General features: G+C 39.0%; 1 protein-coding gene across 1 annotated transcript in view; it reads right to left on the bottom strand.

Moving 5' to 3' along the window:
* The window catches only part of LOC115765747 (homeotic protein Sex combs reduced), a 31,111-nt gene extending 27,263 nt beyond the window's left edge, over window positions 1-3,848 (bottom strand). Inside the window, exon 1 of the mRNA XM_030709409.1 lies at window positions 3,828-3,848. The gene's annotated coding sequence lies outside the window, so the exon portion shown is untranslated. The remainder of the gene's footprint in view (window positions 1-3,827) is intronic.
* Between the last annotated feature and the right edge of the window lie 9,260 nt (window positions 3,849-13,108).

The raw sequence follows: 13,108 nt of genomic DNA, 5'->3' as shown, positions 1-13,108 counted from the left end.
TCATAATTTTTAATATTTGTTGTCAACATGGGCGTAGCTCGTGTATATGTAAACATGCCGCTTCTAAAAAGTGCCACAGGCCAGCGCCCGAGTAGGGACCCAAGAGACGAGATGAGGCGAGGCGAGACGGGACGAGGTCGCAGTCGCAGTCGCACAATTCTAAAAGGTATTTGCGCACGCGCAGTCACACTCATTGGCATGCCTCGAACTCGGTCTGCCTATCTCTCTCTCTCTCTCTGTCTCTCTCTTTCTGTCTCTCTTTCATTCATTCTCTATGGCACAGCAATAACAATGAGCCAAAAAGGAACGACAAACGCACACGAATGCAAGTGGGCCCATTAAAAACTCATAAAAATTTGTAAGCACCTCATAAAAGTAGTCATAAATATTATTATTTGTTTTTTTCTCGCTCACTTCTATCCATCTCTTTTTCTCTCAGTCTGCTGTTGTTGTTGTTATTGTTACAGTTTCTCGCCTCAACCCTCGTCTGTGTTTTGTTTTGCGGTTGCGGTACTCATAATTTTTATGAGTTGTTTTTGATTTGTTTTTCGAGCTGCCTCGATCCCCGCTGCAAGCGGCCATTGTTGACCTTTTGACACGTACTCAAAAGTGCTCGTCGTCTCCCATGTTTGCGGTTTGCCTTTTGTGTCCTTGCACTCAACGTTATACACATCATTTACGATCGGTTATGTAATTGTTGTATCTTAAACAAAACATTGACCTCTATCCGAGAGCCAAGGACAACCCAATTGGTTTGGCTACTGCTTATTACTTATTTGAATTAGGTGTTCAGGATTGAACAATAATAGTGAGAGTTGTAAGAAGAGGATAACAAATGGCTAGCACTTAAATTAATCTCGTACTTTATTTGAAAAGCTTTTATTTTAAAAGCGAGCTTTGAAAGCTCATTAAAGCTTCTAATTATATTGCTCGCTTACATTTAATCTCAATGCGACCTTAGAGAGATGATTACTAAAGCTGCAGCAATATTCTAAAACTTATATATGTGATTGATATATTATGTAGATCATACCGTAAATAAAAAATGTGTGGCGTGAAATTAAAGAGTGGGAACTATGAATATTCAAAAGGTATTTCAATTCTAAAACAATACTCTTTTAGTCTTTAGACTATAGTCATGAAACTTTTTACAAGATTTTTTGACGAAACAAAGCATTTTCTAGTTTCACTACACTTATTGTATCCGTGCAAAAGCTTATCAATTTTTTAGGAAATGTTCAACAAACTCTACACTTATCTGCAAAACTATGTCTACAAGGGTATTTTATCTGCGTTCCCTTCATTCTTGTTATATTTTTGAGCTCAATATAATCGGTATACGATACAAAGCATTATATAAATCTGGATTCGTAAGCCAGCTAATGTAATCTAGGTAAGGCTTAGGTTACCTTTTCAAGTGTTGCTTTATATTGAACTCTAGCTTTCATACCTTCAACATTTTATATTAGATAAACAAATTTCATCGCTTTGTGAATGCATAACAAGAAGAAGAAGTAAATCACAAATTTGTTATCAAGGTGCACGGCATAGAAATCAGCCAGGATGAAAAGTTGACGTCTCCTTCTGCCGTTTGCCGGAGTCGTCGAAAATAAATGTGTCCCGGCACTTATTGTACCTACACATCCAAATACAAAGTTGAGCAAATGGCTGCCGTCGCCCCAATAGATCAACGACTCCCCAACAACATCAACAACTATGCAGGCATTGTTGTTGTCGTTGTTGTTGTCGTTGGTGTTGTTGTTGTTGTTGTTATGGCTGTAGTCGCGGCAAAGTTTGCGTGTTTCATACATTTATTTTTTGTCGGTATTTTGATTTATAAATATAAATAGGTAAAGCTGTAATATCATCATGACATTTTAGCCCGCTGTTGGGTCATGGCCCAGTCCCAGTCCCAGTCGCAGACCAGTACCATGATGAATGTGAGCTCCAGGCGCAGGCCAAACGCGAATGATGATGGCATAAATTCAAGCGCTGACAAGCCAAACAAAAACTTCAGACAAATTCAGACTTGGACCTGGACCCAGTGTGTGTGTGTGTGAGTATGAGTGTGTGTGCACAACTAGGCAGCCAATTAACTCGCCGGGCAGCACAAGCAGCAGCAGGCTTTGTGTTGTGTCCACATTATGCAACAGCCCATTGAGGGCACTTAGATCTGCTCGACCACCCTCTGGGAGAGCGCATGCAAATGAAAGTGACCTACATCAAGTGGCAATACGATTCACCCACTCTCACTGGCCCGCTACCATGTGTGAGGGATCAGGGCAGGGATCGGAGCGATTAAAAGAAGTGCACATGCAGCGAAATTGGCCTAGGCGCACCATGGGCGCCCGGTGGGCACCCTCAATGGGTCTCTGTTAGCGTTCCATATCAATGCGTCTAGTGAGAGGAAGACGTGTTCTTGGGCGCAGCTCAGAGTCACATTTTAACATAATTCGAGTTTCGGTCTGGTCAGCATGACTTCCCGGCCATGTGATGGCTGGGCACGCAATTCCTATGTATAACGTCTGTGGTTTCCCAAAAACTATTTACATTTTAGATACATACAGCTATATACATCATGTATTATATAGCTACATATTTATATATATATATTTATATGTGATAGGTATAGTAGGTAGTTTGTGGCTGCTTGTTAGGCATTTTTCATTCGCTGTGACATTTCGCCTTTGTAGCTCTTAATTATTTCAAAAACGGCTGCATTCGTTTTAATGAAGTGAAAATTCTTTGCGTTGATATCGCGCACGCAACCCAAAACAAAAATGGAACAGAACAACAGCAAATTGGATTAGACCAAGCACTGAGGAGTTCTGTTTGGGCTTCCAGCATAATTTAATTGAAGGTTGCCACTGTATGCCATTTAATACATCAATTCGATTTGAAGATTCAATTCAGTTCATACAAGAATGGGATATTAAAAAAATATTTTCACTAGTTCTAATTGTTCAAAGATTAAAGAATTTATTACAAGATGCGACTCCATTCGATAGTAATGCACATTTACATGCTGCTATTTATATATAAATATATATATTCTTGTTTCAAATATATCATTTAAATATGACTGCCGAAGAAAGCTATAGACTGTAAAATTTCTAATTCACAAGAATATTCAGCAAAATATAAATTTAGATTAGCAGATGCAATGATTGTCGCACACAATAAAGATATTTGTCAAATGATGTGCTTTGTTTTCTTCTGAAGAAGAAAAAGTTGATTCCAATAAGTTTTGAAGAATCTATATATATTTGTTGTTAACCAATAAACTTTACATAAGGAATAGATAGGGTACATTGGATTTTTTAAATCGGATGCATTTGCACCTTACTATATTGGAATAAATAATATTTTATTTCTTACATTCAACTAACCAATTTTATTAGACAGACATTAAAAGTAGTTGAAAAGCACTAAGGTAAAAAAGATATGCATGCCTTCTTTTAATTCGAAGAAATATGCATATGTTAAATATATACATATTATATTGTTTAATATTTTTTCAAGGCTAATTTTATTTTAAGTGTTCAATTTTTGGATAAATAGGCGTCTACCATTCAAAGAATTGTTAGAATTTTACATTCTTATATTTTTGCGTGAAAAATAAATATCTGCTTTGAGTTCTGCTTTAGCTATCAATTTAAATATATTATATTTAGGTTAAACTATTAAACAGACCTTACGGCAGATTCCTTAGTGGGCAAAACTATTACTAAATACATTTTTTGCACTTCGTTTCAATAATAATAAAAAAAACTGCTGATAAAATGTGTTAAAGTATTCATTTTCAAACACTTGGAAGTGAATTTTACCTTTGCTTTCTTAAAATTGTAGAATCAATTTTAGTCTCATAAAGTGCATTCACTTCAACAATTTTTATCCGACGGCGTTAAACATTTAGTGGGGCGTAAGTGTAGGCAATTTTTATTTGTATATTATTCACCTCACAAATTGTGAAAAATTGTTAACAATATTTGCGATGACTGCAGTTAAGGGCGGAAACAGTTCCGTGTTCGATCACTTTTGGCCTTTAGCTAATTGCCAAATACCGATTAAGCCCGCATCGTTTCAGGTTAATCCGTTTGCATACCGAGGTTTGGCGGGGTTTTACTTTTACCTGCTGTTAGTTCTGTGAGTTTATTTTTGCACTTGACGTTTGGCGGATTTTAAAACCGTAATTAGCCGCAGCGGGCAGGCACGTAATTTGTCACAGTTCTAGTTGGGCTGCGGCCGGTTGAAGAGCGTAGTTAAATCTCATTAGGATTCGCAGTGTATCTGCGAGTAGTTCACGCCGAATTTATGGTATCCATCAGCGCGAATGTATTTTAAACGTCATCGATGAAAACACTGGCACTGAAAACACTTAGCTGCCCATCCATCTTCCGTTATTATCGCTCAAAGTCAGCGCTGCGCGTCGTGCAATGTATCTGTATCCGCGACTGTTCTTGTATCCAACGGATGCGCGTCTTTGTTATTGTATTTGCTGGGCAGAGAGCCGCACGATTCGCGGAGCTAGCGAATGCTTTGACGGATTGACGGATTGTTTAGCCACGGCCAAAAGTTTTCGGTTTCTGTTTCTGTTTCTATTTCGATGAATGTATCCGCGAATACGTGCTCGAAGCGCCAATGTCTCACTTTGACTGCTCGGGCATAATTCAAATATCTGAGCATCAATAAAAAACTCATGCAACGCGCAGCGCCAGCGCCGCCAATTGTAGCTGCGAGTACGAGCAAGTAGAGGCGCACACAATCACACACACACACATACACAGTTACTGCTATGCCATGGCAGTGGCAAACACACATTCATTCGAGTGCATTCATTAAACAGTCGCGTATAAAAAAACTAAATTCGAACGGGTCATGCGTGCTAGAGCAGTCAGACAGCATTAAATGCGGTTGCTGCTGTCTCATTCGCACTCGTTGCTGCTGGTCTGCTGTTGTTACCTTTGCGGACGCAGAAATGTGTAGCCGCAAACAACAGTGAGAGCGTGTGTGTGTGAGTTCGAAAGAGAGCCGGTTCGAATTTATTTACGCTCTTCGAGTGCGAAAGCATTCTATTTCGACTTGCTCACGAACATTCTTATTGATCTCACGTACACTGTACGTGTGTCTCACGTACACGAAGGGATCGCTTGAAATTCGAACTTCGAATTCGGCAACCTGGCTAGTGTGTGTATGTGTGTGCAGCCGAAAAAGTTTGATAACAGCCGAGAAAGTTAAAGTTCATTTCAGCGTTGAATTGCCAAACAAAACAAATGTATTTTAAAGGCACTAAAGGACAAATTGAATATTTTCTCAGGGTTTTTTTGAGAATCAAACATAAACAGTTCAGCTCGATAAGATTCGCAGAATAAATTGTTTGTTTATAAATATTTTTTTGCGTGTTTATCTTGAATTGTTTTTGTTATTATTATGAATTTTTTCTAAAGAAGTTTATTGACTAACGCCCCCGCAGTTTTATACCTTATTTTTGATGAATTTCAGAATTCATATTCTACATAGCCAATCTATTGATCCACTTGCTATTGTTTTCCCCATACAAGTTGTTATATATTGGGACTGTTGCTTACCTATAGTTTTGAAATCCAATCGGGAGTGTTGTTGCTTCGAAAACTTAATTTTATTAAGCACTTCACTTAAAGTATGTATTGTATTTGCTTTTTTGTAGCACACTCAAAAATATTTATGTATTGAATACATTAAAACACTTGACTTGTTTAGTCTACGCAATTGTCGTGACATTCTCCAATTTTATTGGCATTTTTAAAGATTTTAAAATTTTTCACTTGTATAAGAACTACGGAAATTCCAATATTAGTATTTCTGGTATTGCATATATCCTCAGGCCTGAGTTCCTTTTAGTTATCCCTTAGATTCACTGTGATTAAAGCGAAATATTCCATTGATAGCATAAGTTTTGTGCAATTTTGCCGACGCCTGAAAGCTACGTGTAGTACTTCGCGACTAATAATACGAATATTTCCAGTGTGTAAATGGAAGTTTGATTAAATTTAACCGGGTACCGAGCGCGCAGCTGGCGTACTTGAGTGCGCCACGTTCGATTCACGTTTGACAGAGCCTTTCGGTGTATGCCGGAGTGGAGTCCGAGTCCCAGTGAGCATGCGACTGTATGAGTATTCGAAAACTGTAAATCATTTAGCTTGCACACGGCGAGTGCGAGTGAGCTGCACACAGTGTGCGCATGTTCGAAAATCAGTCGCGCTCGCTCGCACTCAGCTAAGCCACGCCTCTCGCTTTGATTTATGCTTCAGGGGTGCCGCACGGCCTGGACCAACGGCCTATGGCGGAGCAGCGACGGCGGCGGCTCCACGCCAGCCACAGCTGGCAAACAGAAACGGCACAGAAACAGGTAGTTGGACGCTGGACGACGCAGATGATTGCCTGCCACTCAACGTCAACGTCAACGTCAACGTTAACGTCAGCTACCCCGCGCACGCCTCTTCAATTCGACCGCTCTCTTTGAGCTCGGCAGCAGCTTTGTTGTTTTTTGCTCCAGATTAGGCTGAAATCATCCTAGATTAGTGCGTCCCGCTACCCCAAAAGTTGCCATCCCTATGCCCACCATTAGCCCCCAGCTCCTCCTGCGCGTCCAGGCACTTTATTTGTATTCAATCGTGGCGCTGTTCCGCTAAATCACCGTCACATTATTATTTCGCATTATTATTTTATAAACGTTTCGTTCTGTGCGCCATCATTTCCATTTTTATTGGCTGCGTTCAAAATTTTACAGCGCTCCTCTACCACCGAAATGTTCCAGAAAACTAAAAAAAATAAAAATAAAATAAAACAAGCGACAAATGAGATTTTTATTTTTTACCTTGCTTCAAGGTTTGGTTTGTTTGCATCTCTTTAAAATGAGCTCGTTTGCACTCGAGTTTTGAATCTGATTTGGAATCGGAATTTAAATTTATTGGCCACATTGTCTGGCGACGTCTTGGGGTTCTTATGATTCATTCGGTTTCGGGTTACGAGCTTTTGGGCTGGGTCTGGCTCTGGCATCAAGTTTGGTTAAATGCCTTAATTAAAAATCAATTTCGGACCTGCTACCAAATTCCAAAAGAGCAAAACAAGAAATACACAAACGAGTATATATTCATTTTTTTTTTTGTTTGAGATTTACATTTGAATTCGTTAAGATAAATTGTTTATGTCAAGAGTAAAACTTAATACTTCCATATGCAAGTATATTCAAGAAACTTTCTGACATAACTCTAATTATGACCATATTCTATTCGTTATAAATTAACATATTTTCAAAATGGGTATATCAATATTTGCGTTAATAAATATGCAACTATTGTTTGTGTAGATGAATTTAACAAAGTTAGAGCAATATTTTGTCGAAATTATGATAAAATTTCTTTTTGTTAAATTTCGATAATGTTCGAGAATAAATTCAAGCAATTCTTCAGATATACATGCTTCGGAATTAAGACTGTATAATTCAGTACTTTATCATTTAACATTTTATTTTCATAATTTAATGTTTTAAGTATTTAGAAAGACACTCGTTTTTATCGACCATTATCAAATAAATATGCATAGATACGTGTATTTTTATGATTTTATTATTTTCAAGTATTATTATGGAATTTTTGTAAGCAATTTAATACACTCCGATAAAGTATGTCTTTAAATTTATCAATCTTGGTTATGATTGAATTTGTACCTTAAATAAATAAGTAACCCTTAAAAAAACAATTTTTGTCTATGTCTATATATTCAAGAAATTGTATATGCCCGCTAAAAGACATGTTTCTTTAGACACAATTTAAAACATGCTGAAAGAAACATTAATGTTTGACAAAATTGTTTATTTAAAAAAAAAAATAAATGTATTAAAAAAATGTATTAATAGGCGCACAAAATTAAAAACTTAAAAGGAAAAGCGCACTTGTATAAATAATTTGATTAATACTAAAATGTAATGCATAATATTCAGATTTCATTGCGATAACAAACATTTTTGAGTTGAATCAAAATTACTCTTGTATTGCTATTTATCAATTTCTTACTTGTAGTAAACAATTTTTACATGTATCTGCATTCATTGGCTGCGTTGTCATTGCTTGCACTTGGTTTCCAGATGGTTAACAATTCCATAACGACATGCAACCGTTTCGTTTGGGTTTCTACTCTTCTTTTCTAGCCCGCACGACATGAGGGAAACCATATTAAAAATGTAAAAAAAAGGAGAAGAAAACTAGGAATCATAAGAGAGACGCCTGCGTGTACTTCTGTAATTGGAGTTGATGTCGGAGCTGCCAGCGGGCAGTAAAAATGTTCAGCCGGAGATGGGAGCCGCATAGCCGCAGCTCAGCCTCAGCCTCAGCCCCAGCCTTACGGGCTGGCAGCTTTGCCCAGCAGCATCCAACATGTTGCTGGCGATTTTTCATCATCGCTCGTATGTTGTTAATATTGTTGTTCTTGTTGTTGTTGTTGTTGTTGTTGTTGTTGTTGTTGTTGCTGCTGCTGTTACACACACGCTTTTAATATGAAACAATCAGCAGCGTTTGTAGTTTTGTTTTTGCCTGCTGCATAGCAACAAAAAACTAGAGGAATTTTCAAATTAAATGTGGGCATAGAACTTGTGCAACTGTGCTACATGCAACATGCAACTGTGCAACACGCTTCAACGGAACTGCAGCAGTTTTCAATTAAATACAGTGCCATCGACCCAAGAAAAATGTTCAATACGAATGCCACAAGAGTGCTACAAGCGGGGCGTGGCAGGGCGGGGGACCAACTCACGACAATTCGTTAATACCCTGCCATTTGAGTTCTTCACGCAGTGCAGCTAAAACCAGCTTAGTGAATGGTCAGCAGGCTGCAGAGGGTAGGGAACCGAAGTGAGGGAGGCGGAGGGGAGGGGGGGTTTGCAGTTGTAGCTGCTCCTGGCAGTTGATAAATAAGCGCCATTTAGGACAAACACACGCACAGCGCAAAAGTTGCAGCTACTTAGAGAGCCAACGATGATAACTGCAAACAGACAAATCTGGAGCACATACTCCAAGGATGAGCTGCCTCCGCCGCTGGTGCTGCTGTGCTGCTGCTGCTGCCACTGCATTGAGGAATGCATTTACATCAAAAGGCAATTTAAATTAATTTCCAACCTTTTTGTCGCAGTTGACGACGCAGTCAGAGTCAGAGTCAAAGTCGGAGTCGCAGTCAGTGTCAGTGTCACTGCCTGTGCCACAGAGTCCATCCACATTTGATTATGATAAACGCGTCTCAGCTGTCAGGCGATCAACTACTTAGCCGCCAAGATGGCGCCCCACGAGCTGGAGTTGTAGCTAAAATTGGGAGGCCATTAGGCGTGCTCTTTGTTGTTGTTGTTGTTGTTGCTGCTGCTGCTTCGGCAGGGACAACAGCTGAGCTAAAGCGACACGCGAGCTACTGAATCCATCATTAGAGGCATTCAAAAATTATTCTGGCTGTGACGCCATTTTGATTTGCTTTCCACACATATCCCTATGCCATTATGTACACATTATATAGACAGCGTGTGGCCAGCCAGATAACGAAGCTTTCGCTGCGGAAAGCTCTGCTGCTATTTGCCTCTCGCTTTGGCTGCTGGCCAGAGGACGACGACTGTTGCGCATGTCCTGGGCCACAAGCTGCGTACTTATCCGTATGATTAATTTGCCAGTGGGTGGGGCGGTGGGGAGGGCGGCAAAATGGAAAGTGGCTCCACCTACAAGCTGCAGCAAAAAGGACACTTTAAGGTTTTAAATTCTGCAGCAAAAACCAGGACTATAATAGGCAGATCTAAAATGGCGTCGCCGAGTGCAGTCTGAGGAAGCCATTTGGCAGCTGCTGCCGTAACTCTCACATATAGGGGTTCCTTTTGATATATTTTCCCATCCGCATGACAGCAATCAATCAGATTGCAACAAAAGATACTCAGCCAAATTCTATAAATGGTTGACTGGCTGTCTGGCAGGCTGGCTGACGTACTGTCGACTGGCTTTGCTCTTGAAAGACTGCGCCAAGGTCGTGTCCTTCTGCAGCAAGAGGAACAACAGGTCCGCCGGCATTGCCCATGGTTCTATATGTTTCGTTTTTGGCAAATGTTTGCCATTTCGTGAGCGCTTGCAAAAACTCCTTTTGCTCGGCTCATTTGTGTTCATTATCGTCCTGCGGCGCGCCGCCAAATCCTTTAGCCCACATTATGCGTGCGAACAATGTGGCATTCACTTGTATATGGGTTAGCTCTGCATGTGTCTGTGCGGACATTTCCTAGTTGGGCTGGTTCCCACTGGTTGCGCCGCTTTAATTAGTTCACCTCATGAAGGCCACATTAAACGACTGTGATTGTAACTGGGATTAAAGTCGGAATTTGAATTTGCCACGAAATGCTTTAGTCACGGTCGCTAAAATACTGTGTGTAACAGGTTCACTTCAATTATGTCAACTGAAATGCCTTCGATCAGTTTTTATGGAACTTAGTATTAAATGAACAATCGTTTATAAATATACTAGATGTAAGCAGGCTTTGAAGCTCTTTAAGTTTGAGACATTTTCCATTCTCAAGTATCTTAAAAAAACATAATTTTTGTTGATATTTATTTGTATACAACCTAATTAAATACATATTTTTTCACTTTTTCCTTTCATACACGATGTTATTAAGTAAAATATCTTAACACATCTCAATATGGATATAACTGATAGCCAAAGTTTAATAAATTATAATTGCAAATGTTTATTTATTAATTTTTAAGGATACATTTGAACTAGAAAGTTAATTTGCCGTTCGTACAAAACATCGTTAATTAAATTTAATTTCTTTAAATATATTTTGAAGACCTTTAGATCTCATAGATAATTATTTTGCGAGCGCCTCATTCCCATTGCTAAAACTGGTTACTTATATATTAATTAGTGTATACTACTTAGTTTTAATTATAGTATTCAACATTATAGCACTGGGCTAAGTGAACATTTACATATATCAAATAACATTGAAATTTGCCTGATTTTTAATTGCTTACCAAAAAATTCTGACACTTAGTCGTCTTAAAATTTGATATTGACAAAAAAATATAAATTATTTAATTTTTTAAAATTCTTTTTAGACTTTAGTCAGTGCAGCTGGAGCACAAATTTGACAAGCAGTGCATTTTGTCCAAATTAACAAGCAGTGCATGTTGCACTGCATTACCAACCAGCTAGGCAAAATGCATTCGTTCTGGTTTGTGTCCAGAGAAAAGTGCACTTTCCAGTTGCATTTGCAGCTAATCGGAAAATTAGCCAAATTCTGCAAGAAAACTCCAACTGGAAGCCTGATGGCAATCTGATTTTGTTCGCTAACGGATCCTTCCAGAGGTCGCTGCTGTACTCCTTAAAGAAGAAATCCTTGAAGTCCTTCAAGTCAATTTAAATGAGTTTAAATGTGGACCCAAAAATAACTAAATTTAAGCAACATTTCCGTACATTCCCACAATGAGCTGTCAAAGCTAACAGCGACCTTGGCCATTAATCGTCATCGTCTCATTCACGTCAAATTTGTACAATTCAAATGTCAATTGTGTGTCGAGAGGAGTGTAAGTTTTTCTCAGCAGCAAAAATCAATAATTCGAAACGCGTGAATTTCCATTACCAATTTGTTTGGCGCCGGCAAACTCGAACTTGAAACGTCGCCCCCAGAACGTGAAGGGCCTTGAACCATTTGCTAAAAAATAAATTAGAAAATTCCGCCACACACTTCGGCACATGTGCAGCCCCAAACGTAGCAGCTGCGGCAAGTGAGTTCTGCTTCCGGGTGAGCAAGAGGCAAGGGCTATGGGGTTGGAAACGACTGTTTAGGGTTGGGGTTGGCGGCTTGCCTAATTTGAATATAGTATGCACCCAGAAAGGCGTGCGAGATTCTATGTGTGCGAGTGTGTGTGTGTGTGTGTGTGTGTAGGCCGGGTTGAATGTAAATGGAAATTTTGACGTGGACTGGCGACGGACTGGCTGGGTGGCAACTTGCCCGACGAACTGACTGACTGGCTGACTGCTGACTGACACATATTTGGGCATGATCAAAATTAATGACCCGGCGCTCACACACACCTATGTCGAGGCCCAAAGCCATATGCACATAAAAATGTATATATATGTGTGCATAATTGACTAAGAATTCTGCCGGGAAATAGGTCAAATGCAAGCAATAACAAATAGGAGTGCTATTTTCTATATGCTATACGTAGCATAAATTAAAATGTATTTTTGTTTACATACTTAATATATATAAAAAGATATTTGAAGAACAATGTGGATCTATACCAAGAACAAATCAAAAAATAAATGAAATAAATAAATAACCGAAAGCAAAACAATTTAAACTTAGCTTATTTTGTTTTCTGGCTTAATAAATAAAACTGTAACAATTTTTTTTTTATATATTCAAAAGTACTTAATTCTCCGAACGCCTTCAAATACCTTTTTTAGATATATTTTACTTACTACTATGAGAGTATTTAGTAAAAAGCCCTACGAGCCCAAACTCAAACTTGTCAAAACCACAAATTTGTTATCTCTCTTTTTGCTCTTTTTTCAGCTAATCACCGAGCGACAAACAAAATGGATAACATTTGTGCAACAACTTTTATGATTGTTATTAAAAAAAATTGTTTGTATAGGGGGGTAAAAGTTTTTCAACTTTCTGATGGCAAGATAAGTGCTGTTTTTTGGCATATTGCGACGCGCCGTCAAATGTGGCTTCAATTAAAAACTGTTACGCCTCATGCTAATCAGCCCAAGCAGCTACCAGCTACCAGCGCCAGCTCCGAGGTCGATACCATTACCGATCCCTTCACCCAATGGCAGCCAAGCAGCGCACGCTCCAAATGAAAGCCGCAGGCCCAGGCCTTTAGACAACAGACAGCAACATGGCAAACTGCAAAGAAAGAATTCATTATTTCAGTTTTAATTGCTTTTTTCATACTTTCGAAATTTCAGCGCCAGCCGGATACCCCTACTGCGGAGCTGGGGTCGGCTTTTTTTGCATGTTTGGGCCACATCTTTCACAAACAAACAACTGTTTGCAAGAAATTCAATTATGCCTTTTAATAAACGACATCGT

Source organism: Drosophila novamexicana, unplaced genomic scaffold (assembly GCF_003285875.2).
Source record: "Drosophila novamexicana strain 15010-1031.04,08,12 unplaced genomic scaffold, DnovRS2.1 tig00000986-arrow-arrow-pilon, whole genome shotgun sequence".
NCBI classification, from domain to species: Eukaryota; Metazoa; Arthropoda; class Insecta; order Diptera; family Drosophilidae; genus Drosophila; species Drosophila novamexicana.
Note: the sequence above shows the minus strand (reverse complement) of the source record. Positions and strands in the feature narration are given on the sequence as shown.